The 27,234-nt window shown below is 50.8% G+C and overlaps 1 long non-coding RNA gene across 1 annotated transcript; it reads right to left on the bottom strand.

The window, feature by feature from the left end:
• Nucleotides 1-8,833: 8,833 nt before the first annotated feature.
• Nucleotides 8,834-12,517, bottom strand: LOC115893279. Its single transcript, XR_004053268.1, has 4 exons — nt 12,450-12,517; nt 11,193-11,369; nt 10,344-10,517; nt 8,834-10,159 (listed from the first exon to the last, which is right to left on the bottom strand). It is a non-coding gene; the product is annotated as an uncharacterized LOC115893279 (long non-coding RNA).
• Nucleotides 12,518-27,234: the final 14,717 nt, after the last annotated feature.

Genomic DNA, 27,234 nt, shown 5'->3' with positions numbered 1-27,234 from the left:
GCTGTGCCTTCCATGGAGCAGCCAGTGAAGAGGCTGCTTCCAGTGAGGGGCCAGGGTGCATGCAGAGCTGCGTCCCAGATGCAGGACACAGGCAGCCTCGAGCCTCCTACCCAGAGGAGCACAGGGGTCAGACACACAGAGGGTGAAAAGGGTGCTGCCTGTCCTGGGGCAGGCTGGCTGCCCCGCACCACATGCACTGCTCTCACTTTTACTCTTGGATAGTGAAATTTTCTTATGTTCAAATCACATTTGATGCTACTTCTCTGATAGGAACTCTAGACTCGGAGAACTCAGAGCTCAACTCATCCAGTGGTTTCCACACTTGTTTCCCAAGAAAATTAAACATCATATGCCAATAAAGGAATCATGGCTGTTGGTCCATTCTGGTTGAAGAATTGTGCCATGAAGGATCTTATCCCTGCCCACTGACCCTTCTGTCTCCCCTGAGGCCCACCCTACTGAAGCCCGGAGGCCCTTGGGGAATGAGATGTTAAAACCACTGAGCTACTCCAAACTTTCAATGCTGAGAAAATGTGAGCCTGTGACTTGTACCCGCCAGTGCCCATGAAGTTGGTCATGGAACATTATCCTGCCCTCTGTTTTGTGTGTGCTGAACTGATCTTGCTCTGGTGACTGCAAATTCGAGGTGGACTCTGTGTTCTCTCCTCCTCTGGGCTCCTCTGAGCCCTGGGTACACAATTGAAAGTATTCTCAGTGATGCTGACCTGAGTCAAATCAGAGTGCGTGGGCCAGTGTCTCCCAAGGAGAGGGAGAAGTGTATCCCAATATTGGGAGAGTGTATCCCAATATATATTAATCTCCCCATGATGATGGCCTCCTCACGCAGGGAGAGAGAGCATGTGGGGTGGACATGCTCAGATGACCCCAGGAGCCTCCAGCTTCTGGAGCACCAGCTTCTTCTCAGAGAAAGCCATGTGGTGGGCGTGAAGACCCTGCTGGGTTCAAGCTGTCCAGCGAGCTGAAAGAGGGCCCTTCGGGTTAGGGTACAGAATCATGTGGCCAGGTAGGTGGCCTGGCCTGACAGGTTGGGGCTTAACCCCCAGCCACAATCCAGGGATGCCAGTGAAGGAGCATTTGCAGGACCCCCTGGGCCAGGGGCTGGCACCAGCGCTGCTGGAGCACGAGTGGAGACGCGAGCTGGGTGGGGCTCTCATACGTGTGACCCCACTTGCTTCCCTTAACAGCCCACAGGCTGGGCATTTTTATGATTCCCGTTTGTAATCACAGACATGGGGCTTTGAGGGATTATGAGAAATCTTGCCCAGCAAGCAACTAATAAGTGAGGCAGCCTCCATTTGAATGCAGTTCCCAAAACCCTAAAGTTCATGTTTCCGTGAGTACAGCCTGCACTACCACATTGCCTACAGACAGCCTGAGATGGAAGCAGAGCCAAGGTGAGGGGTGTGGCACAAAGGATTTTTTAAAGTTGACTTTGGAATCTAAATTCCCATCCCCGAATGGCAGGCATGACTTTTGCATCTGCCTGGTACGTATGGGGCCAGAAACAGTTCACAAGCCCCATATAGCAGCCCTGACTTCAACGAAGTCCTTGAAAACATTAGCAGAGCCAGGTTCCAGCAGCCACTGAACAAATCTGGACTCCTCACAAAACTGCCTATCAGATTTGTGAAGGGAAGGCCAAGTAGAAAGGCAGCCAGAAGTACTCAGTTGCTCCTCCCGGCCGCAGGTTCTGCCCATCACCTCCAACAGGAGAATGGGGGAATTCCTCATCCAGGGTCCTGTTTACCTTAATCCTCTTAAGCTCAATCACTTGTTTGTTGAAACTAAATTTGCTCACCTCCCTTACTCGTTAGAGACTGTCAAAAGCTGATAACACTCTCCACTGCTCAGTCTACACACGTGGATGCTGTGAAGTTTGCTGGAGCAGGGTAGCTCTGGCTCTGTCGACACCTCAGGCCTTCTCAGCACAGTGGACCCTACCGCCATTTGTCCTTTGGCCTCCCGCATGGCCAGTGCATGGCCAAGTGTGTTCTGGGTGTGTGCACAGGCGTGTGCTGTGCTGGTGGCTGAGAAGAGTCAGACCGAGCCACTCCCACACTACATCCCGAGGAAGTCCCACCCTGGTGACTCAGATACCAGGCGGTCTGTGGCGGAGTGTCCTAGGCATACAGACAGTCCCAGCTGGTCAGATGAGTGGCTTTCCCTGGGGTTTGACTTGGAGCCTCTGTCCTTGTCTTCTGTGGCCTCTCCCAGGGCACCACTGGCTTCCCATCCACCCCAGTCTTCTCGCTGCATGCTTGGCCTTTGAGACAGCCACTCTCATGAGGATACCAACCTGGATGACTACACTCAAAGAGGAAGAAATGCCTGGTGTCCCCTGGTGCTTAGAGGGTAGTGAGCTCCTTGTCTTTGGAGGTCTTCGAACACAGGCTGTTCTGTAGTAGACATGGGGGAGAAAGCACTCCAGTGTCTGGTGGGACAGAGCCAAAGGCAACGCAGGACTGGAGACAGTGAAAGTGTTTTGCAATGTGGACATTCCCCGAGAAGGGCCCTTTGTCCAGGAAGCTGGCTGCAGTTGAAGGAGAGAGATGGAATCAGAAGTCTACAGTAGCAAGGCCACAGGGGGACTCTGATCCTGTGAGAGGTCAGGCTCTGGGCTCTTCCATTAGAACTCCCACGTGGGCAAGGATCACGTCTGCCGGTTCTATAGCCAGGATGGGACCGAGGAGAGAAGAGAGCTGTGGAGAGCTCCTTTGGAGATGCAGTGAGACCCTGTCTCCAACCCTTTCTTGAGCATCTGGCCCATGGGCTTATGGCTCTGGTGGGCAGCATGCCTTCCCATGCAAACATGCACGGAGGTCCTCCCATGTTCCTGGCCCTGGATGGGGGCTGCCACCGTGTCACCTCCTGTAAGCCTCACCATAACCCTCTAGGGCATCTGGCGAGAGCTTAACAAATATTTGCCGAATGAACAGAACTGCATGACCTGATCAGCTGGGACAGCCAAATGAGGCCACATTCCCATGAAGACCCCAACTGCTCCAAGCCTCTGCTTGATTCACAGACGGCACAGGCTTCTTATGGGTCTTCTCCCCCATGTCTATCAGAGCTCCCAGGGGTGCCTACCTGTGCCCAGAACTCCACCTAAGCATTGCTTGCTGTCCACCTGCCCTTAGCAGGAGCAGTTCCTCACCACCAGTCCTGGGGAGCAGGGCACAGACACCCATGCACCCTTGGCCCTGGGTTTGGGGGCCGCTGCTGCTAACTGTAAAAGGGGAACACCACCACTAGCTGTGCTGCCCCTGCCCTATGCGGGAGACAGAAACCTGCCCAGGCTGTCAGTGTACAAATATTGATCGTGTGCCGGCTCTGTCACAGGCACCAAGAGCTGGTGCCACAGCTAGCAGTGGGGCTCCAGAGCCAAACGGCTGAGCTGCGTGTCGTTGAGGCTCAGTGCAGTTGGGGTTGCACAATGTTACACCAGCACACACTCACACTCACATACACACACTCTCACACACACACTGACAATCTCTCACACACCCTCACACACTGACACACACTGACAATCACACACATTCACACTCACACACTCACACACTGCCAATCACACACACACACTGACAATCACACACTCTCACACACATACTGACAACCTCTCATACACACTCTCACACACTCACACTCACACACACACTCGCACACACACTGACAATCATAACACACATTCACCCACACACACTGACAATCACATTCACCCACACACACTGACAATCACATTCACACACACACACTGACAATCACACACACACACTGACAATCACACACACACACTGACAATCTCTCTCACACACACACTCACACACTCACCCACTGATAATCACACACATTCACACATTCACACACACACTATCACACACATTCACACATACACACTGACAATCATACACATTCACACTCACACACTCACACACTGACAATCACACACACACACACTGACAATCTCTCACACACACTCACACTCACACACACTGACACACTTTCACACACTGACAATCACACACACACTGACAAGCACACACATTCACACACACTGACAATCGCACACACAATCTCAGACTCACACACACTCACACACTCGCACACACACACACACTTGTACACACACTGACAATCTCACACACTGACAATCACACACATTCACACACTCACACACTGACAATCACACACACAATCTCACACACACACACTCACACACTCGCACACACACACTCACACACTTGTACACACACTGACAATCTCACACACTGACAATCACACACATTCACACACTCACACACTGACAATCACACACATTCACACACACACTGACAATCACACACATTCACACACTCACACACTGACAATCACACACATTCACACACACTGACAATCACACACGTTCACACTCACACACACTGGCAATCACACACACTAACAATCACATTCTCACACACTCTCATACATTCATACACTCTCACACACACACATTCTCATACACTCACAAGCACACACACCCTCACACATACACTCACATACACACTCTGACATACTCTCACGCAACTCACACTCACACATTCTCACACTCACGCACACTGTCACACACTCTCACACACACTCATACACACACCTCGACACACCTTTCCCTCATGCATGGGCCACCAGCTCTGCAAGGGTTTCTCTTTTATGCCCTGCTGGGTGGTGACAGCCCTTTCCTGACCATGAGATTTGCAGCTGACTCCAGATCACTGCCATTTTCCCCTGTGCTGCGCTTGCCCTGGGAGCCTCACTGTCCTTCTCTGAGGCCTGGCCTTGGTCAGGGTCACAGCAGCAGATCTGACTTGTCCACCGTGATCCCTCCTTTCCTTAAAAAATGTTTTTCTGTCGTTGGGCCGATGAAGAAAGACTCCCGCGCTGGAGCCTGGCGGCTGGTCAGTTTTCAGGGGGCAGGTATTAGCCGTCATCCCTCTCTGCGCTGATGTTCCCCTTAGACCACATTTCAGCACACGTGGCTTAACTTACCTTTCTGTTCTGCCGATGATAATGAAGAGAGGAACGCGGAGAGCAAGGATTTCAGCAGAGAGGAAAAGGGGATGGCCCAGCGGAAGAGCTCTTTGCACTGAAGTCTTAAGAAGCACATAGGGACAGCAAGAGTTTGGCTTCCTAACTCCTTTGCATGTGAACTGGGAGGGGGCAGAGGTGCGAGTAGGGCAGCTATTGAAAAGCTGGTAGCCAGTGAAAGAGCCAGTTAAGAGGGGACCGGGTCAGTGGCACGGCCACCTTGCGCTGGAGGTCCAGGCCTTGTCCACAGCAAGACAGCTCTAAGTCAGATTTCTGCCAAGAGCTTTTCCAAGCGGTGTCACTGGAACCCCAGAGGGACTTGGGGCAGGGGTTAGTGTGTTCAGTTCACAGAAGACCAAACACAGAAGGAAAAAGGCCTCTTAGCTCACTAATTTTTTTTAATATAATTTTTTTTTTAGATGAAGTCTCACTCTTGTTGCCCAGGCTGGAGCACAATGGTGTGATCTCGGCTTACTGCAACCTCCATCTCCTGGGTTCAAGGGATTCTCCTGCCTCAGCCTCCCAAGTAGCTGGGATTACAGACACCCGCCACCATGCCCGGCTAACTTTTTTGTATATTTAGTAGAGAGGGGGTTTCCCCATGTTGACCAGGCTGGTCTTGAACTTCTGACCTCTGGTGATCCACCTGCCTCAGCCTTCCAAAGTGCTGGTATTACAGGCGTGAGCCACCACGCCCGGCCCCGCTTTTTTATATTTTTTTTTGAGACAGAATCTCACTCTGTCACCGAGGCTGGAGTGCAGTGGCTTGTTCTCAGCTCACTGCAGCCTCTGCCTCCTGGTTCAAGTGATTCTCCTGCCTCAGCCTCCGGAGGAGCTGGGACTACAGGTGTGCACCACCGCGCCCTGCTAATTTTTGCATTTTTTTTTTTTTTTAGTAGAGACAGAGTCTTACCATCTTGGCCAGGCTGGTCTCAAACTCCTGGCCTCACATGATTCACCTGCCTCAGCCTCCCAAAGTGCTGGGATTACAGGTGCGAGCCACCACCCCCGGTCAAGTAACTAATGTATAAAGGTCTTGTTGAAACTAGGCAAGGAGATCTGGAAGGATTTCCAGCTATCTAGGGATAATCCATGGAAATTAACAGCTGTTACTGACTTAGATGTGTCCAGTGTCCCATAACTCTCTTCTTTGGGGGTGATGCCTTTGTTGGATTTATAAAGCAAATGTGATTTTTTTGTTTGTTTGTTTTTGAGATGGAGTCTCACTCTGTTGTCCAGGCTGGATGGAGTGCAGTGGTAGGATCTCGGCTCACTGCAATCTCTGCCACCCAGGTTCAAGCGATTCTCCTGCCTCAGCCTCCCAAGTAGATGGGACTACAGGCACGCAACAGCATGCCTTGCTAATTTTTGCATTTTTTTTTTTTTTTTTTTTTTTTTTAGTAGAGATGGGGCCTCACCGTCTTGGCCAGGCTGGTCTCAAACTCCTGGCCTCAGATGATCCACCAGTCTCAGCCTCCCAAAGTGCTAGGATTACAGGTGTGAGCCACTGCCCCCAGCCAAGTAACTAATTTAAAAAGATCTTGTTGAAACCGTAGGGAAGGAGAACTGGAAGGATTTCCAACTATCTAGGGAAGGAGAACTGGAAGGATTTCCAACTATCTAGGGATAATCCGTGGAAATTAAAAGCTGTTACCAACTTAGATGTGTCCATGTCCCATAACTCTCCTCACTAGGTGTGCTGCCTTTGTTGGATTTTTAAAGCAAATGTGATTTTTTTTTTTTTTTTTTTTTTTTTTTTTTTGAGATGGAGTCTCATTCTATCACCCAGGCCAGACTGCAGTGGTGCAATCTCGGCTCACTGCAACCTCTGCCTCCCAGGTTCAAGCAATTCGCCTGCCTCAGCCTCCTGAGCAGCTGGGATTACAGGGGCCTGCCACTGTGCCCGGCTAATTTTTATAGTTTTGGTAAAGACAGGGTTTCACCATCTTGGTCAGGCTGGTCTTGAACTCCTGACCTCATGATCCACCCACCTCAGCCTCCCAAAGTGCTGGGATTACAGGCGTGAGCCACCGCGCCCAGCCAAATGTGAAAATATTTACCAAACACAGAAAAATTATCAGTAAGTTTACTCCCCCAACTCCTTCTCTCCCAAAACCTCCAATGCTCCTGACTGAGAATCCTCCTGGGGAAGCTGTGGGGCAGGTGTTGGTGGGATGCTGATGAAGATAGTGCAGAGGACGCCTGGGTGTGCAGAGACCTCCGGGGAGGCAGGGAGGCAGGGAGGCAGGGAGGCAGGGAGGCAGCCAGAGGGAAAGAGGGAAAGAACGTTCTAAGCTGAAGGAATTGCAAAGCCTGTGAGCCAGAGAGGGCTTGGCTGCCTGAGTGGCCCGAGAGAGGCCAAGAGCTGGAGCCCAGCAGGCCACAGAGGAGGAGGCGGGGGACGGAGGATGCAGGCGCTGGTAAGTCAGGCTAAGGAATCCAGCCTTCCCTCTAATGTCTGTGTCTGGTTCACTACAATGCCGGCCCCGTGCCTAGCACAGGTTGGGAACTGAATCCAATGCCGCCGGATTGGAACCTCCTCTGCACATTTTCAGGTGAGTTTGCTGTTCACCCCCAGGCCAGAGGAGCCTTCAGAGTGAAGGGGGGAGTGGCACCGTGGGATTTGGGTTTTTTGACGGTCACTCTGATTGCTCAGCGGGAAATAGAGCAAGACTGGGTGCGGGTGGAGCTGGCAGAGGCTACTGCAGCAGCCCAGGAGGAGGTGATAGGCAGAGGCGGGAAGTATGTTCAGAGGGAGACTGGCCAGAGGAGCGGGTGGACCAAAACTCAGCCTTGGTGGACACCTCCCAAGATGCTGCAGGAAGGACGTCAGTGCACGTGGATCCTGAGCCCCAGAGGAAAGTCCACTGCAGTGTCCAAAGAATTAGTGGCAGGTGCTTTGCAAATCCTGTGTGAGATGCCACGTTTCTTGGGTTCTGGCTCCGGCTGTGTGACCTTGGGTAAGTGGCTTTGCTTCTCTGAGATGCGTCTTCAAATAGGCCAGAGGCATGGCAGATGGCATCACACCTGCTCCCCAGGAAAAACTCAACTGTGTGCTCAGCATCAAAACAGGGGCTCTGCACTGGGCCAGGGGGAGCCTCTGAAGCCACTTTCTCACCCACCCTAGGTGTGGTGGAGAGGGGGCTGGACTGTGGCTGGTCTGCCCAGCCAGGTGAAATCAGGCACTCAAATGGGGTACCCCCATCCTCTGATCTCACAATCCCACCTCTAAGCAGCTGCCTGAGGGAAAGAACCTGAAATACATATTTGTAGCCAGAGTCATTGATCTCAGCGTGCTTACAATGGTAACAGATTAGAAGTAACTGTGGTGTCCAGCCTCGGGGGCAGGATCTTGTATGTGTAGAATTGCCACTCAAGGGAGTAACGTTCGGATGTTAAATCTGATGTTTACACAGAATTTCTTATCATAGAGGAAATACCTCTGATGAGATGTTAAGTACAAAACTTGGAATTATAAGAGTATGTACAGAACTCGGGCTCTGCAGTCAGACAGGTCTCAGGCTGAGGTGCAGGTAAATGAATGAGGCCCAGGGAAGCTGGGGGCACTCCATCCACAGTAAAGGGGACGATCGCATCAACTATGCAAAACCATCCAATACACATATATGGAGGGCCAGGAAGAAGTGAACCCAGTTCTTCTCTCTGTGTAAATTATTTTTATGTATTTTATTTTATTTATTTTTTCTTTATTTCTTTATTTTATTTCACTGTTTTATCCAATTTTCTCTAAAGAACATAATTTTAATTTTAAAGTGAAGCCAAATAACTTTATTCCTGTTTAATAGACAAGGCTGGAGGTGCCCGGGTCCAGCCTGATGTCCCTGAATGCCTGGACCCCCATAAGGTCTAGTGAGGGGATATGAACAGTTAGGTGCTGCCCAGCCCCTCCTCCACACACCCCTGTAGACACATGGCCCACGGGGCCAGCCGAACTGGCAGCTCCTCCCAGGGGGTGATGGGTCCGGTGGGGCTGTGAGTAATGCACCCCGGGCGGAGGCTCAGGACGGAGGCAGATGCACTACTTAGGTTGTTTTCTCATCAGAAGTGCAGAAGGTGGAGGCAGACCTCCTGGTGGGTGCCTGCTTGCCACTCACCTGGGCTGACTAACCTCGCTGAAGCACCTTCAGGCCTCTGGCCATACCAGGTGGGCAGCAGGAGCTGCCAGGGCCAGACCGGCTGCTGGCCTGGAGCTGAGGGCCCCTGACTCATGGGAACAATGACCCTTCTCTCCCCAGACCTCTCTTCTGGCTCTGCCTGAAGATAAGTCCCTTTGGTAACCATGTTCCCAGTGTAGGGAGCTATCACTATCAAAATCAGAAAGCTGTCACAGGCCTGGGTTGACCCCTACATCTGCCATGTTCGCTGTGTGGCCTTGGGAAAATCACTTCCCCTGTGCCTCGTTTCCTCTTCTGCAAAATGGGGATCAAATCAAGACCTTTCTTACAAGGTTGTTGAGAGAATGGAATGAGACGGCACCATAATGAATCCTCGTAGTCCCTGTGTACAGTGGGAACTAATTAATCATTGCTCCCTCCCTCTCTCTGTTCCCCAAGGCACGGCCTTTCCTTATTCTGACGATAAGCCTGAATTCCCAGTGTGGCCACTCTAGGACCCAACCTGGACCTGCTGCTCTCCCGCATCAAAGTTCTTGGCTTGAGACTCATTCCCTCAGATATAGGTGCTGATGTGTCTGTCAATGGCTGTGCCCTGCAACTGGAGGAAAACAGTGGACTACACCATCACAGGGTCTTCCCAAACATGACAGGGATCAAGAGAGTATAGACAATGATCAGGGACCCTAAGGTATGCCTCAGCTCACTCCACATTAGCAGAGGCCCCGCTTGCCACAGCCCCCAGACACAGGAGGGCAGGCAGGCTGGGGAACTGCTGGCCAGCAAGTGGGACCCGTGGCGTGGAGAAGCACCCGTGGCATGGAGAAGGAGGAACTTCCTTCGGCCTGCAGAGAGGAAAGACCCAGCCTGGGCTGAACCCTCACTCTGCCACCATCAGCTGTGTGACCTGGGGTCCTTGGCATCATCTCGATGAATCTCCTCACCTGCAAAGAGGATAAACAATAGCATCTGGTGGGTTTGTTGTGTGATAGGCACATGAAGGAGACTCAAGAATTCTATTCTACTAGGAATGGTGCAATTACAGTGCAATTACAGTGCAAAGGCTATCGAAGGCCAACCACTTTTCTGAAGTCCCCTTAGGCCTACATAAGCTCTGATAAAAGATACCTGCCACACTCACGGTGGTGCTTCGTAGACAGTAAGCCTTCCAAAGAAAGGGCTGCCAAGCGGGCGCGGTAGCTCACGCCCTGTGATCCCAGCACTTTGGGAGGCCAAGGCGGGCGAATCGCGGGGTCAAGAGATGGAGACCATCCTGGCCGACATGGTAAAATCCTGTTTCTACTAAAAATACAAAAATTAGCTAGGCATGATGGCGCGTGCCTATAATCCCGGCTACTTGGGAGGCTGAGGCAGGAGAATCGCTTGAACCTGGGAGATGGAGGTTGCAGTGAGCTGAGATCACACCGCTGCACTCCAGCCTGGATGACAGAGCAAGACTCCATCTCAAAAAGAAAGAAAGAAAGAAGAGAGAGAGAGAGAGAGAGAGAGAGAGAGAGAGGAGGGAGGGAGGGAGGGAGGGAGGGAGAGAGGAAGGAAGGAAGGAAGGAAGGAAGGAAGGAAGGAAGGAAGGAAGGAAGGAAGGAAGGAAGGAAGGAAGGAAGGAAGGAAGGAAGGAAGGAAGGAAGGAAAAGAAAAGAAAAGAAAGAAAGGGCTGCCGTGAAACTCATTATACTCAGGCAAAAGCAGCCTGGGGCCACTCCCTAAGGCCACAGAGCCGGAAGATAGGGAGCAAGGGCTTTCCCATCCATAACCCTAGAAGGCCCTCCCCCTACACCCACTCACTCCTGCAACCACCACCCAGCCTTCTGCAGCCACAGTGTTGTGTGAAGTTCTCCCAAGCTCCGTGAGGCTCCCTGAGGACTCCTTTTGGCATCCCGAGGAGCCCCTAAGCATCAGTGCCTACAGGCAGGAAATGCACAGGAAAATGTGGTAGGAGAGACCCAGTCCGTCACCTACCAGTTCCAGCCTCGAAGCTCACTCCGTCATTCGTTTATTTTACCAAGCAGGTAGGATTTCAACTGAAGAGACTGGGGAAGGAAATCCAAATAGGAGGCAAGACCCAGGCAAAGATGTGGAGGCTGGACAGGGAGAGACCACCAGGAATTCAGGGATGGGAATTCAGCCACAGGGAGCCTAGGTTCAAGCAAGGTTAAGAAGAAAAGTTTATCCCCATGTCTGACCTACCCCTTCAACCTTGCCCCCGCTGGCCCCAGCAGCCCTGCCCAGTGCTGCCTGCTCCTCGGGGGACAGGGGTGGTGTTTGCAGCCCCCTTAATATCTTCCCTTGGGCACATATCAGCGTTTCACCTGCTCCCTGGCAGAGCAGGCTGTGTGATAAGAAATCCAGGAAGTTCAATAAACTTGGAGCGCTTGGCCACCACCGTGGCTTATGCCAGAATAAACAGGGCCTGGCGTGGGGTTGCAAGGCCCTGTCCCAGGGCAAACACTGCCTTTTGCCAAATAGGGAGTTGTTTTTGCAAAGGCAAGTGTGTACCTGGGGAGCAGGAGAAGAGCAGTTCCGCCAAGCCCCTTGACCACTTGCCCCAACTGGGTTCTGACATCAGTTCTTAGTAATAACGTCAGGGGCCAGAGGGGAGACTCTCACGGCCATTAGTGAAAGATACAAAGTTGTTACAAAACGAAAAAGCACGGAGAATGAGTAATCTCAGTCATAAAGCTCCCAAACAGCAGTTCACACCCGCTCAGGTAATCTGTGCATCACGCTTCCTGCAGTCTCCCGTGTTGCCAATACCTCATCTTCCTTGATCTTAAAGTGCCCTGTGAGGTTGGCAGGGAGTGGAGGATAAGCCAGCCCCACTGACTGGGAGCATGAGGGACAGAGCACCTAAGAAAGGTTCAGGTTCACGTGGAGGAGCATAGAGGGCCAGGCCTGGCTGGATTTAAGCAGTTGCTCCACTGCACACCTTAGGCAGGTCTCAGTCTCAGTTTCCTCACATGTAAAATGAGGCTTGCAACTGCTACCCACAGATAGGTCCTGGGTTTCTTTCGGGTAAGACTTTTGAAGGCCTTTAGCCCTGCACTTGGCCTGTGCAGACTCTCAGGAAAACAAGTTCCTGTCTTGGGCCTGGGGTACCACACCAATTAGGGGCACAGTGGCCTTTCCAGCACCCCATCGGTAAGCCGAGCAAGCAAAACGTTCGCTTCAGGAGGTGCTGTAAGTGTGCAAGAAAAGTTGTCTGCCTGTGATACACACCCTCATTGCACAATGACCGGGACATAAGAGCGCTCATGTGTGTGCGTGCTCGTGTGCACACACGCCCGCTCTCCAGAGGCCCTCGCGCCAGCAGTTGCGTCACACATCACAGGCAGCTCCTTTGTATCCTGCAATAAAGTCATTTAATGCTAATGATGAAACTTATGCCCTACAGTGCTCGTTATTAATAGGAATTAGATGTATTTCAGGTAACAAAACAGTGAGTAATGTGGGCAATAAACACAGCGTGCCAAGGCGACCCGTGGTGGGACTGACGTGGTTCATGCTTGCCCCTCCAGAAAAAGCCACTCTCCCACAGCAATTACAGATCAATAAATCATGTCATGGCTCTAAAGCTGGCCCCCAGTGGCACAGGACTCAGGATTCACCTTTAGAGCTACCAGTGTGTCCCACGTCTTTTTCTTCCTCATGATTTCGAAAGCATCTATTCACTGTCATCACACCCTCCCGTCATATTCACTTGTAGCCTACTCACTCTATCCAACCCCTCAACACCAGACACCCACTCACATCCTGACACCTTAGTTTGTGCCAGACCACGCAGAACTAGAGCTAGACCCACAGATAACCCATAGATACACACACAAATGGACACACGCCCTGAGTTGCACAAAGACATGTGCATACAGACTTGTGCCCACAGAGGTCTCAACCACACATGCACATGTGTGTCTCCTCAAGGCTTAATTATCACCTCCTCTGTGAAGCTAGAGCCTCATCAGAGAACTCATAGTCAGGAGAGTCTGGGTTATGTTGCTGTAACAAGTAACCCCAGATCCTGGTAGTTTTTGGCAGTCAAGTGAAGGCTCTGCTCCACACAGTCACTTGGGGATTCAGGCTGCCATCATTTTGCACTCTGAGCAGCTAGAATGTCCTCAGTGGCTGTGGCAGGGGAATAGAAAAGGCAGAGGGTGAAGCCTTGGACTAAAGGGAAGTGTCACCTGTGCCATGTTTCATTGGCCAGAATTAGTCACATGACCCCACCAAACTGCATGGGCACTGGGAAGTGTAGTCTTCTGTGTTTGCATTCTGTATCTGGAAGTCAGAAATGAGTTTCCCGGGGCTAAAATCAAGGCATCAGTAGGACTTGTTCCTTTGGAAGTCTCCAAGGGTGCTCACATTCCTTGGCTTGTGGCTCACCCCTTTCCTCCATTTTCAAAACCACAGAATAGCATCTTCTGTTCCCTGTGACCGCTTGCTTTCCTCTCACAAGGACCCTCGTGCCCACCCTGGTAATCCAGGATAACCAACCCCTCTCAAGGTCCGTGTCTTCATCACATCTGCAAAGGCCCTTTTGGCATGTGAGGTCACATCCACAGTTTTAGGGGAGTAGGACGTGGCTATCTGTTATGGACTGAATGTTTGTGTCACCCCAAAATTCCAATGTTGACATCCTACCCCACACTGTGATGGTGTTAGGAGGTGGGGCCGTTGGGAGGTGATGAGGTCAAGAGGCTGGAGCCCCCACGATGGGATTAGCAGTCTTAGAAGTAAGAGGCAGGAGAGTTTGCCATGGCTCACTCTGCTCTCTTCCACGGGTGTGCACAGCAAGAAGGCAGCCATCTGTGAGCCCAGAAGAGACCCTCCCCAGAACCCAACCATCCTGGCACACTGACCTCAGACTTCCAGCCTCCAGAATCGTGAGACATAAATATCTGCTGTTTAAGCCACCCAGTCTATAAAGTTCTGTTCTAGCAGCCTGAACTAAGACACCTTTGGGGGGCACATCATTCTGCTTAGCACAGCATACAGAAGGGAGAGAGATGGCACAGTGTTTTGAGGACACACAGCACTGCCCCTGCCATCCAGCTCTCATCCCCTGTGCTGTCATTGCCCACGCAGCCTCTCCAGAGAAGCAGTCACCCTCTGTAGGGGCAGGTGCCGGCCATGAGCATCTCTGCCCAGCAGATGCCTGTCAGATAGCAGGGGCCTGAGAAGGCCTGTAAGAAGGGAGAAAAGAAGAAAAATATGAATGAATGATTTTGGCAGGATCAACAGTTGTGTGAAGATAGAAATAGCACCAAAGAAAGTGGATTCTAATGAATGCAGAGGCAACCACATGACACAGAGCCAACAGGGGAAGGGGATGGCCCTGAAGTGGAGGTTCTGAGGGGAGCAGTGGCGTTTCATGCCCAGACATGGAGGAATGGTGAGCACAAGAAGTTTGGAAAGAAAGGGGAGAGGGAGGCAGAAGAAGGAAGCCCTTAGCCTGAGCCAGGCACTGTGCTAGGCATCCTACCACCAGCGCTCCCTAAGGTCTGCACAACACGCTGGCACTCAGTGTCCTGCAGATGAAGGGACTGAGACTCAGGAAGAAGTCCCGGATCCAAGTTCACATGGCTGGACAGTCTGTTGTGCCAGGATTTACAGGCCTTGCTTGGCTGGTTCTGAAACCAGCCTGCCATCCCAGGACACCCAGCTCTGTGGCAAGCATCGACACACTTACAGTGGCCTTACTGTCCCCACCTCTTTAGGCCTCAGATCCTTCATCTGGAAAATGAAGAGGTTGGGCTAGGTGATCTCCAAGCTGCCTCTCAGCTCCAGCCTCCTTAGGTCCTTGGGCAGCTCTAAATCAGAATGGGCTTCCTGGAGGGGCTGGGGGTCTGAACTTCCTCCCACTGACAACAGACACGCAGTTCCATCTGTGTTGCCAAGACAATCCAGGGCAAGGAGGGAGAGGCCCACGGCAGAGATGACTCCATGCCCCAAAAATGAGTATCATAGCAGCCCACAGGATTGTGCAAGCTGCCCGTGAGGCTGCCAGTCGGCCTGGCCCGGAGGAGGGCTGTTTACACTTCCCAAGTGTGTTTGCAGTTAACTCCATCCGCCTGGCCCGTGTGCACAGCCCTCAGGGCTGCCAGCAGCGTCTATGTGGAGACAACAGGAACGGATCTCACACCAGACCCTTCATCTCAGACACCAGACACCCATTTCTTCATTCATTCATTCACATACTTGTTCATTTCCTCATTCGTTCCCATAGTGTTTGCCAGGCATTGTGCAAGGCACTGGGGACTCAGAGGTAAACAAGAAAATGCTCTGAGAAGTCTCCAAGACCCAAAAACCTCGAAGAACGCTGAGGCACTAAATCTAGAGAATGACTCTCCCGGCCAGGTTGTTGCACTGAGTTATGTGCTTGGAGTTCAGGGAACACAGGGCAGGACACTTCAGCATCTTCCTATGGAAAATACTTAACTACTAGTTGAAAAATCAAATAAGACAATAACTCTTTACTCAATTGTCTTTGGAAATATGTTTTCTCATGAATGTGGATATGTGAAAATGTCACATTCAAAGTTTTAAAATCCTACACTTGAAGCCTGGCCAGAAAACACAACCTTAGTTACTTTCAGGACTCCCTGGTTCTGAGGCCAGGCAAAGGGTCTGGGGTTTGCACAATTTGCTAGGCACCAGGGAGGGTTCCTCAGAGGTCCCGGTTCTCCCAGCTAGCACCCTCCTTGACTCCCCGTGACTGGGGCCAGGTTGAGGGCTCAGAATGCTGGAGCGTGGCTGTGTTTTGACTCCAGCTTCCCTGGACAGACAGCAACTTTTGGAAAACCATGCCACATCACAAGGCACTGCTATGGAAAGGGCTTAGGTCAGGCCTCTGGGGCTTGGGCTTTCTTCCCAGATACTAGAAACCTTCTTTTTCCCTTTTCCTTCCCACTCACCTTTTTTTTTTATTTTTTTATTTTTATTTTTATTTTTTTTGGTGTTTTCTTTCTTGGCCTTCTTCCTTCACAAAGGACAGGAAAAGATGTTGCCTGCAAGTAGATTCAGGCAAATATCTGCAAATGCTCCTGAGACTAGGAAAAAGAAAGAAGTCTGGCTACGTATATGCGACATTGAAAGGAAAAATACAAAGGGAAAAACCCCACAAATTCCTATTTCAACAAATTATCTCCTTGCACAGAAATAACTATCTAATTTTATTTATCATTTCTTTAGGATATATTTCCAGGAGTAAAACCAAGAGATCAGCACACTTTGAAGAATGCTTTTCAAGTTGCTTTTCTAAAGGTTTATACCAATTTACCCTCCCGCCAGCAGTGTGCAAATGTTGTCTAGTTCACCACACTATCACTGGCATCAAACGTGAGGATATTTTATTTTTTCCGTCTTTGAGCATTTTGTAAACTAAAGAAATTTATTTTCAAAATATTTGCATTCATGCCACTCACTGATTTTACAAGTATTTTATTTCCAACAATCCCTTTAAATGCAAAATCTCCTGTTACAGTGTGAGTAGATAGACCCTCGGGATGCCTCGGATTTTACTAGGTCACTAATAACGTGTCCTTCCAGGTGTCTTTTCTCACCCAAGGCACCTTTCCCACTTTGACTGGGAAATTCTAATTGGTGCTTCCGTATCTCCCCACCTTCAGAAATCCTCAATGCAGTCCCCAGCAAGGAGGCTGCCCGATGGCCTGATTCATTCCTGGATTATTAAATCCACCACCTCATGCTGTGGGAGGCAGGGGCAGGCTTGTGTTCCTCGGGCCTCACTGAACCTCAAGGAGCCTCAGTTTCCTCCACAGCAGTTAGAATGGTGCCTGTCGCTTGGGGTTGGGTGGGCCTGCGGCAAGATAAAATGTGGAAAGTGTTCAATAAGCGCCCAGCACTTGGCACACACGCAGTGAACTTTAGCTAGTATATTGTTATTATTACAATTATTATTCTCCTTCTCTCTCTGGAAGGCAAGGAAATTACTTTCATCTCTGGATCTCTGGTTGTTGGCCCAGAATATCTAAGTAGATCAATCAAACTGCATATTGAGTAAGCATTTCTCTGCCCTTGGCACCAGCTTTCCATATGTCAGACTGGGCTGTGAGTACTACAGTACTATCTTCTCTGGCAGGTGGCTACTTGGATGACTCCACTCCCGTTCCCTCACTCCCACACCTCCCACCCATGCTTGCCTGGCCCTGCCATTGACACTGGAGAAGAACATCCAGGTATTTGCATTCCCAGCATCCCTTGCTGCCAGGGGTGGCCATGTGACCCACTTTTGGCCAATGAGACACCAACAGAGGGCTCCTGGGAGACCCTCTACTTTCCCATGGAGCCGAGGCTGCCATCTTGCCACCACAAGGCAACGAGGAGGTCCACATGCTAAGGACGATGCACAGAAAGCTGGAAAGAGCCCAGTACTTGGCATCACCAGCAGCTGACCAAGACCAGCAACCACTCATTTTCAGAATTATGATGTTAGAAAAATAAACCTAATTTTGTTTAAGCCACAGTCAGTTGAGATTCCTGTTAAGTGAAGCCAAACATTTCTATCTGATACCCATGAACTTGCTTTAAGGTGCTCATCAGATATTACGCTCCCTACTTACCTTTTCTTCTTTCTCTTTAAAAGCCCCTTTGCTGGTCCTTAGGGAAAGCCAAGGGGCCCAGGAACTCACCACATGTTTGAATCAGGGGTCTGATGCTGAAGAAGCCAGTGGGAGCATAACTTACCCTAAGCATTTCTCACCTTCTCTACCCCAAATAGGGGCTGGGGATCAAGGACATCCTGAGGGCTAAGATGAGAGGAGCATGCCCAGGAGAGCCAAGGAACAGACCAGAAGATACAGCCCAGGAGACCCCAGGGTCACAAGCTCAGGCCCTTGGGCCAGCTGGGTGCTCAGGGCTACACCCTTTGTGAGGCCCCCACCCCGGCTCCCTGCAGCCCAAGGGAAAGGGCTATCTGCTAGTGACCAAGTGGGCATGATGGGTCTCCTGTGTCTTTGACTCCACCAGACTCCCACAGCTTTGTTCAGGGAATAAAGAACCTGCAATCTGCCTGCTCTTTCTTTCTTTCTTTCTTTCTTTCTTTCTTTCTTTCTTTCTTTCTTTCTTTCTTTCTTTCTTTCTTTCTTTCCTTCCTTCCTTCCTTCCTTCCTTCCTTCCTTCCTTCCTTCCTTTCTCTCTCTCTCTCTTTCTTTCTTTCTTTCTTTTTTCTGAGACAGAGTCTCACTCTGTTGCCCAAGCGGAAGTGCAATGGCACGATCCCAGCTGACTGCAACCTCCACCTCCTGGGTTTAAGCAATTCTCCTGCCTCAGCCTCCCAAGTAGCTGGGATTACAGGCGTGGACCACCATGCCCAGCTAATGTTTTGTATTTTTAGTAGAGATGGAGTTTCACCGTGTTGGCCAGGATGGTCTCGATCTCCTGACCTCAGGTGATCCACCCTCCTCGGCCTCCCAAAGTACTGGGAGAACTTGCCCTTTCTAAAGCCCTAAAAGCTAATGTTTGAGTGTCTGCTATACATCAGGTTCTTTTCATCTTCATGAAAGTCATTTGATACAAGTGTTCACATCCTCATTCATAAATGAGAAAACTGAAGGATCGAGAGGTCCAATGGTTTGCCCAAGGTCACACTGCTGGGAAGCGGGGGAGTTCTGTTTCCCTCCCAGAGATAACCACCCCACAATAATATGTTGCTTCAGAGGCTACTTTATTCAGTCTCCCAGACAGGCACTGTTCATTGCCATCTGAGAGCCTTTGTCCTAGCTCTGCCTGTCCCTCCAGCCTGGAATACCCTCTGTCCTCCACTGGCATTTTGTTCCAGCTTCGAGACTCAGCCTCACTCCCTCCCTAACCATAAATAGCCACCACTTACGGAAAGCACACCACAATATTTTACAGCAGTCCTACCCGACAGGTCCCTGTGTCCCTGCTTTCCAGATGAGGAAAATGAGGCTCAGAAAGGAGCGTTTGCTGGGCTCTGTCACACAGCTAGGAAGGGGGGCGAGCAGAAGGCAAAGCCAGCTCTGCCGGGGCAATGTCCTCAGAAGAACCGAGAGCGGGAGGAGGTGCTTCCAGGTCAAGGTCAGGCCTCCAAAGAAAATGCTTGGTCTGGGCCCTTCTCTCCCCACACTTGGCCCTGGAAATTGGCTTTGACCTTTCCTGCCCCTGCCTTTGAGCTTCTCCCCATTCAATTGAAATCACAAAGGAAGAAAAGAGGGCTGGCAAGAGGGAAAGGCCCCTCCTGGCCCAGGCCCAGGTCCCCAGCCACGCCCCCGCAGGCGCATCAAGCCCTCCAGGGTCTGTTTGCACAGTTGGGGTGCTGCACTAGGAACCCCACCTCCGGGAGAAAGGCACCACGAGGTCATCTGTTTACTCTGGGATTAGCGGCTCCCCACAGGAGTTCTTTTCCTACGAGATGAAAAGAAAGCGGACAATCTGTCAGGTAAACAGGCCGCATTGTTCCCAGCCATGTCGGGGGCCCCTTTGTGGGCCGGGCCTTTGAGATTGGTTGCTCCCTTGCACAGGGAGAGAGCTTACTTAAAGGGAATGGAACGGAATGGGAGGCCCCAGCTGGTGGGCAGGTCGCCTGCTGCTGATACAGGGAGGGACAGAGGGCTTGGACAATTCCGGCTTTTCCTTAGCTGCTCTCCTTGCAAGCCCTTTCCTCCCCATGGGTCTCTTGATGAGTCCAACAAGACGGGCACGGAGCCCGATCTCACAGATGGGGAAGCTGAGGCCAGCGGCAGCTTCCCCCCGCACAGAAGAGAGCTCCTGGCATTCCAGCAGGGGGTGGCTGGAAGAAAACCAGGGACCTGGTCTAACCACCTCACTCTTCAGATGGGGAATAGCTGGAGACACAGGAATTGGCAGAGCACGATTTCTGCACTGGAGGCTTCCCCATGTACCCCTGCTGGGTAGCAGGGAACACTTGGGAGCCACGACCATCCCCACCAGTGGGCTGTCAGTTTTATGGATTCCCAGAATATTTAACAGCTGAGTGGATGGGACTGGTCAAGGTTGGCCTGTTCCCTCCCACATCTACCCACAAGGTATCTTCCTGGGAAGCAAGGAAGACAGTGCAAGCCCCGCCCCGGGAGTGCATAAGTGCCTGGGAGTCAGGACTCCTGTATTTGGGTGGCCCTGACTCCAGTTTGCTCTGTGACCTCAGACAAGCCACTCACCCTCTCTGGGCCATCCATCAAACAAGAGATAAGATACTCTCCAGGGGCTAGCCCTTCCCCTTTGGACCGTGAGAAAATCTAGGGAGGGCACAGGCATCCATCCATGAGGGCAGGATGGAGGAGGGACTACCTAAACCCCTGCCCATCTCTGACTTCTGAGAGGCCTGTGAGGCAGTAGGGGCAGCGCCTGGCCCAGCCACCATCCTCTGGGCAGGGTGCTGCTGTGGGAAGAGAGCACTGTGGTGAGGTGGTGAGAACGTGTGCCCCGGGTCACCCTGACCAGTCCAATTGCAGCCTCTCACTCACCAGAGGCCCAACCTTGGGCAAGTGACTCAGCCTCTTGGTCTGCGAAATGGCCCCCATGAGGCCTCCTCAGCCTGGGGGGCTCCACGGCAGAAGGGTTCCAGGAAGGCAGGAGCTGGGGCTGTTCTTGCCGCTGCCAGGAAGTCCTGTCCACCCTCTAACCTCCCTCTCCCTGACTCCCCACCACTGCCCATTCCCAGTAAGGCACCTATTCTCTTTGCCACCCTGACGCCAAGTCACTGTTCAGCTTGTTGGCGACAGAGCCGGAAGCGTGGAAAAATCTCATGCTGCTCCCAAAGTCCAGGGAGAGCTCAAAGAAGGCTGCGTGGAAAAAGGCCCATAGCTGTGGCCAGACAGAGTAGGCCCTGACCAACCACAGAGCCACCTTGACAGGAGCCAGGGCACTGTCCTGAGACCAGCCTCATCCCTGGAGGGCAGCAATGGACCATCCACATGTCCAAGCCCCATCGCCAGCCAGGACTCCAGTGACTCAGAGCCTGTTCTTTCTGAACCCACTCGGCAGGAAGAAAACTGAAGGCCCAAAAGCCCCAGCCACACTATGACCTGGAGGGAGACAGGGTGACAGCACCAAGCTCAGCCTTTCCTCTGAGGCTTCGCAGGACTGAATGAAGGCAAACTTCCCAACACTCCAAGCCACGGGATTGTCCTTCCTGCGGCCCTGACTGAGCTGTGATGGGCTGTGTGACCCTGGGTGAGTTACTTGCCTTCCCTGAGGCTCATCTCACCATATATAATAGAAAATGGAGACAAAAGGATGCCCGTTGCACAGGTTTTGGGAAAGATTAAATCACATGTTTATAAAAGTGCCTGCTAAACATCAGTGGCTCCATGAATATTTGCGGCGTTTGAGTCCCCCACACTGCTTTCATGTCCCCTTTCCCTGCTCTTTCCCTTTTCCCATTAAGCTTCCCAAGCCTCCAACTGAAGCTGCAGTGTTGTTGGGGGCCAACATCATGGGAATCACAATGACCATAGTAACTATTTATTGCAAACATACTATGAGCCAGGCCATGTGCTAATAAGTGTTTTATCTCCATTATACAGAGAAAGCAACTGAGGCACAGAGCACTTAGATGCCCCTGGTTAGGAAGGGATAGAGTCAGGATTTGAATGAACCCAGTATAGATGCCCTTAGCCATGCTCTCTAGGGCGGTAATCAACTCTGATTTACAGAGGAAAACTGTGTGCCAGGTTCATCACCTCCTGAATTCTACAAGCTGGGCACTGCGGTCCCTGCCACAGAGAGGAAAAACTTAAACCCAGAAAGACCCAGTGTCCACCACTGAGTGTCCGTGGATGCACGGGAGGTCTGGGTGGTGGCCGACCCGGGCAGCTGGCGGGGAAGGGACTCGGTCCTGCATGCTCTGGGATTCCCTTCCTGCTCGCTACTGCCACCACAGACACATCGTTCCCAGGGAGCTGTCAGGGCCCTGCCAATGGCAGGACCAGGCTGGCCACTCCCTGTGAGCTGGGGAAGGCCTCACCGACGATGCACCCTGACACTTCCTTTTCGTCTCCAGGCGCCCACACAAGCTGCCTCCCAGGGGGTTTCCTGCAGTAAGGACGGACAGGGGGCTCCAAGGGGCACCCTGGTTGGAAAGAGGGGTGAGGAGTCCTTCCAGGCAGGGGACTGGGGTATGAGCAGACATAGATGGGAGGCCTGGACGTCCCCAAGCAAATGACCCATTACCCCAAATGCCCATCGACCCTTCTCCCCTTCCTGGCTTCTGACAACTGGCTCCTGGAAACAAGGCCAAGACTGCCCCCTGAGGACTGCCATTTGGGGGAATCCCAGCATCTAGGGGACACCTAAAGATGCAGGCACCAAAGGAGAAGGAGTTTTCAGCTGCAGCTGAAACACACCTGGCCCAGAGATTTGTGGCAAACACCACCCCCACCCCAACCCCCAGCCACACACACCACTCCTCAGCCTCCTTTTCTTCTCGTGAAGGCTACCTCAGCAATTCAATTTTCATCAGATTCAACTGGATTCATGTGCCCCAAAGGCCATCCACACCACAGGTCCTTCCCAACTGCGCTGTCACCTGGGCACTCGCCTCCTTGCCAGGCAGCTGGTTCTCCCTGCCCACCGTTTATCATTCTAGAAAGAGCTTCAGTTAAGCAGACACTTGCCGGTCTTCCTGCAGCTTCTACCTGTCAGCCATAGAGCAGGGGTGTAGGGGGCACAAGGGCAGCTCCAGTCAGACGCCCTGGGGTCTGCGTCCCAGCTGGGGGCATCGAGCTTCCAGCGGTTCAGTTCCTTTGTCTGTAAGGTGGGGAGTTTGACAGTCACCCCAGAGGGTTGCTGAGGGGTTCAAATGAGATGATACGAGGAAAGCTTTCAGCCCAGCACCCAGTACCACAGTAAATGACTTTTTATTATTATTGCTGTTGCTATTTGTTCGTTAGCATCTGCAATGCCTTAAAAAGAGCTGAGGGCTCCAATCATACGCCCTCACCTCTGTGACAGTTTAGCTTCTTTAGGCGGAACACACACAGCCCCTTCCTTCAAATATCCACTCTGTGTCCAGGTCTCAGACTCTCACCTCTCTGGCCAGCCTTCACTCAAGTCCCCAAAAGGGAAAATCTGGAGGAGAAGGAGCAGTCCTCTTTTGATTTTGAGGACCAATCTACAGCAGTGAGAGAAGCTTGACCACAGCAAAGAGCAGAATGAGAACCAATCATCACCCAGCGTGGAGAGGCAGAGCTCAGCTCAGAAGAATAAACCTTTGTCCTTCCTGAAGATTAAAGCTGCCCAAGGGTAGAAAGGGCTGCCTCGGGAGGTAATGAGCTCCCCGTCCCTGGAGGCATTCAAGGTGAATGATCACCCACCAGGGGTGTTACAGAAAGGATTTTCACACTGAGTGGAAAGTTGAACTAAATGACATCAAAGATGTAAGCTCATCACAAAGAAGAAACAAGTTCACTCCTTCCCTTATTCAACACATATTCATTGTTGCATTCCTAGCCACACCTATGTCTGTGCCATTTGCTCTCCTGAGCACACAGTTCACACTAAAACAAGAATCTGGTTTTTGGAAGCATTTAATGAAAACAGGGCTACTTTGAAGTTGCTCTTGACCTTCACTTTTACATCTGTAAAACGGGTGGGGCAATAACAGTGCTTACTTCACAGGACCGGCAGACAGACACCAGAGTGGCCTGGCACACTGTGGGCCTCAGTGAAAGTTGGTTTGTCATTATCATTAGTATCGTTAACATGAGGACTGTAACTGAAATCCTGGAAATATTTCTTTTTCTCTCTCTTTTTTATTTATTTATTTTTCTCTGAAGACCCAAACAACTCAGTATGTACTAAATCAAGTCCCAAGAATCCCACCTAGCTAAAGCCTTCACCCAGAGCAGCGGGGACCAGCTTGGTCTGGAAACCGACGACACACCAGTTCTCGGCCCACATCCAAAGCCAGCCAGGCACCAGAGACAGGAGGTCTGCTGAACCTACATTATCTCCTACCATTGTTTCTCAGAAATGGTATCTAAGGGCCAGTAAAGCCATTTTTCCCTGAAGCAGCTTAATGGCATTGTAGAGGAAAGGGTGGTTCTAACTGTAAACCCACCTTGGCTTTTCAAACGAGGGGAAAATAGAAACCCATAAGCCCCTCAGAAAATCTGACGTCAGCCGGCTTCTAGCTTCTCTGTTTCAAGTTGCTGGGTACTCATCTGCTGCCCAAATGGGCCAGAATGAGGGTTACCACCAAGAGGGCTTAGGTCAGATCGGGGCCTGTGCCTGCTGTGCCTGGGGGTCTGATAATGGTCTCTAGACTGACACTCAGACCTCAGTGAGGCTTGGGGTCTCTAAGGGAAGAGCACATCTGGGACGTTTCGTATGTGGAAGAGCCTGGGCTCGAGTCAGGCCACTTGGCTACTGGTCCCAGCCCTGCCACTCACCAGCTACGTGACCTTTGCAGGTGACTGAACCTTCCTGAGCCCCCATTTCCTCCTCTGTTAATCAGCACTATTGAGTCCTATCTTTGAAGAGTTGAGAGGATTCAGTGAGGCTGTACTCACTAAAAGCCTGGGACAGAGAAGACCCATGGAGCAGTCACTTCCCTCCACAGAGCTTGCTGAATGGCTGAGCCTGGGCAGTGCTGTGCCTTCCCCTGATTGGCCCATCCTCCCTCTATCAGGAAAGGTGGGTGGTGGACAGGCACCAAAAGGACACAGAAGACAGGAGGGGTGCTGGGCTAAAGGCTGGGGCCCAGGAGTTAGCCCTGGCTGAGGGATGGGGGCTGGCTTTTTGGGGAGAAGTAGAAAGGGGTTTCTCTGCAGTGCATTTGATGCAGAGCTTTCAAGCACCTTCTGGAGGCCTCAGGGAACAGTCTGAGCTTTTGCTTGAGGAAACAAGGGGAAGCTCATCAGGAAGGGACCGAGGAGTGGGCAAGTCAGCTGCTGAATGCGTGCAGCACTGAGCATGGGCGAGGCTGCTTGGGAGACCTTTGTGAGGACTGACCAGGACCGCCTGTGCTCTGCTCAGGGCATGTGTTGTAAATACAGGAGACTCAGGCCTTGACCCAGGGAACATGGGACTCAGATGCAAATTCAATAGTCCTCGAATTTCAGTGAACTCAGTGTTGCTTAGAGAACTGCTAAAAATACAGCAGACCAAGACTTTCACTTCTGAAAAGTGAAAAGAAGAAGGTGCCCTGGCTTTGGGACCACAGAACCCAAGAAACAAGATGATGGTGAGTTGCCTGGGCTTTAGTTTGCCTCGTAAATTCCAGACTAGGAGCTAAACAAGTCAGCAACCCAGAAACACCAAAGAACACAGGTGGAAAAAAGAAAAAAGCCCTGATATGGTTTGGATCTGCGTCCTTGCCAAATCTCATGTGGAACTGCAATCTCCAATGTTGGAGGTGGGGCCTGATGGAAAAAGGTGACTGGGTCATGGAGGCCGAATTTATCTCATGAATGCTATGACACCATCCCCTTGGTGCTGTCTTCATGATAGTGAGTGAATTCTCACGAGATCTGGTTGTTTAAAGGTGTGTGTCACCTCACTCTCTGTTGCTCCTACTCCCACCATGTGACATGCTGGCTCCCTGTTTGCCTTCCGCCATCATTGGAAGCTTCCTGAGGCCTCCTCAGGAGTGAGCAGATGTCGGTGCCATGCTTCCTACACAGCCTTCGGAACTGTGAGCTGATTAAACCTCTTTTCTTTATAAATTATCCAGCTGCAGGTATTCCTTTAGAGCAACGCAAGAACACCCTAACATATGCCCCAAAGGGAAAACAAAGGAGAAGCCTAGCAAGGCAGAAAACTTTTAGTCAATAACCACTCCACTCTAGTCAAACAACAAAGAAAAAATAGGGCCCCACTCTAAACCCATCATCAATAGCTGAATGGGAGCCTAGATTTCTACCCAAGCTATATGCAGGAGCCTCAATATCCCACTGGGTGGTGTCAGAGAAGGCCCAGTGGGGAGCCAGCACTTTTCCTTCCCCTTGAGATGTTGTCATGAATTCTTTATTGCTTTCTAGTTTGATTCCATTGCCACTGGAGGAAACATTCTGTAGGATTTGAATTATTTTAAATTTGTTGAGGTTTATGGTCCAGGGTATAATCTATCTTGACATATATTCCTTGAGCATTAAAAAATAATATGTATTTTGCTGCCTTTAGGTGGTGTGTTTTATAAATGTCAATTGGATCCTATTGGTTGATAGTGTTGTTGAGTTATTCTTGCTGATTTTCTGTTTAGTTGTTCTATCCATTGTTTCATGAGGGAGTGTTGAAATCTCCAACTATAATTGTAGATTTGTCTTTTTCTTCTTTCAGTTGTTTTTGTTTCACTTATTTTGCAGCTCCATTGCTATGCATTTTTTTTTTAGACAAGAGTCTTGCTCTGTTGCCCAGGCTGGAGTGCAGTGCCGCAATCTCCACTCACTGCAAGCTCCGCCTCCTGGGTTCACACCATTCTCCTGCCTCAGCCTCCCAAGTAGCTGGGACTACAGGTGCCTGCCACCATGCCTGGCTAATTTTTTGTATTTTTTTTTTTTTTTTTTAGTAGAGACGGGGTTTCACTGTGTTGGCCAGGATGGTCTTGATCTCCTGACCTCGTGATCCACCCGCCTTGGCCTCCCAAAGTGCTGGGATTACAGGTGCTATGCATGTTTAAGATTGCTATGTGGTTTTGGTGGATTGAACTTTTTATCATTATGTAATATCCCTCTCTGTGTCTGGAAATATTCTTTGCTCTGAAATACTTTATCTGATACTAATATAGCCACTCCTACTTTCCTATGATAAATGCTTTCATGATTTATCCTTTTGCATTCTTTTACTTTTAACTTACCTGTGTCTTGCTTATAACACACAACTGAGTTGTGTTTTATAATGCACTCTACCAATCTCTGTCTTTTTAATGGCTGTATTTAGACCTTTCATGTTTAATGTAATAATATTTTGGACTTAATTCTATCATTTTATTTTTGTTCTCTGTTAATACTCTGTTTCTCAGATGTCTGTTTTCTATTACCATCATTCCTGGGATGAAAAAAATGTT

Source organism: Rhinopithecus roxellana, chromosome 14, assembly GCF_007565055.1.
Source record: "Rhinopithecus roxellana isolate Shanxi Qingling chromosome 14, ASM756505v1, whole genome shotgun sequence".
Taxonomy (NCBI): domain Eukaryota; kingdom Metazoa; phylum Chordata; class Mammalia; order Primates; family Cercopithecidae; genus Rhinopithecus; species Rhinopithecus roxellana.
The sequence above is the reverse complement of the archived record's forward strand: the minus strand, read 5'-3'. Positions and strand labels throughout refer to the sequence as shown.